This window comes from Triticum aestivum, chromosome 1B (genome assembly GCF_018294505.1).
Source record: "Triticum aestivum cultivar Chinese Spring chromosome 1B, IWGSC CS RefSeq v2.1, whole genome shotgun sequence".
NCBI lineage: Eukaryota > Viridiplantae > Streptophyta > Magnoliopsida > Poales > Poaceae > Triticum > Triticum aestivum.
The window spans coordinates 478,298,807-478,300,093 of record NC_057795.1 but is presented as its reverse complement, the minus strand read 5'-3'; positions in this window follow the sequence as shown (position 1 = coordinate 478,300,093).

The window sequence follows — 1,287 nt, the reverse complement described above, 5'->3', positions numbered from 1 at the left end:
CACCTCTACCGGGATGGAGCCACCTGTCCTTTCAGCCCCCACATCGGAATCGCTTGCGGGTACTCAACGAGCCAACCCAACTTTAGTCACCATCTGTATAGTATGTATATGTATAGTATATACCCATGATCACCTCCCGAGTGATCACGGCCCAATAGTATAGCATGGCAGACTGACAAGAATGTAGGGCCACTAATGGTAAACTAGCATCCTATACTAAGCATTTAGGATTGCAGGTAAGGTATCAACAGATGTAGCAACAATGATAGGCTATGCAACAGAATAGGATTAATCGAAACAGTAACATGCTACACTACTCTAATGCAAGCAGTAGAGGGTAGAATAGGCGATATCTGGTGATCAAAGGGGGGTCTTGCCTGGTTGCTCTGGCAAGAAGGAGGGGTCGTCAACTCCGTAGTCGAACTAGGGGTCGCCGGTAGTCTCGGGTTCTACCGGAAAGAAGTAATGAAGGGGGAACACAATAAATAACAAAGCAATCAAAGCATCACAAAGCATAACTTGGCAATATGCGGTGCTAGGTGTGCCCTAACGCGGCAGTAGGTGGTACCGACGAAAGGGGGAATCATCCGGAAAAGTATCCCCGGTGTTTGGCATTTTTGGACAGATGAACCGGAGGGGGAAAGTTGTGCGTTCTCTATGCTAGGGGCACGTGGCAAACGAACGGGTTGCGTATCTGGATTCGTCTCGTTGTTCTAAGCAACTTTCATGTACAAAGTTTTTCCATCAGAGCTACGGTTTATTTTATATTAATTTTTAAAGTTTTAAATCATTTTCTAATTTATTATTATTAAATTAATTCAAAATTAGTATTATTGCATGAGCATGACCTCAGCAGTCAACAGAGGGGTTGACTGGTCAATCTGACACGTGGGTCCCACTAGTCATGGACTATTTAGTCTAATTAGGGTTTAACTAAGCTAATTACTGCTTAATTAAATTAACTAGTTAATTAGATTAATTAATTAGGATTAATTATTTTCATTAATTAATTAATCAATTAATTATAAATTTTATTAATTCATTTTTATTTTTATTTTTTCGTTTTTCTTAAAACGTTCTGGGCTGGGCCCCGTTTATGATAGGGCCATTGGGCCGATGCGGGTTAGCGGGTACTATGGGCGCCTGTGCGGGCGCTCGCCCGCAGGGAGTGGCGGGCAAGGCCAGAGGTCAGGGCGGCTGCGATGGCCAACGGCGCGGTGACGTCAGTGGCGCAGGGGACGGAGTGCGGGGCCGGCGACGAGCAGGCCCGCGGGTGGCAGAGGAGCA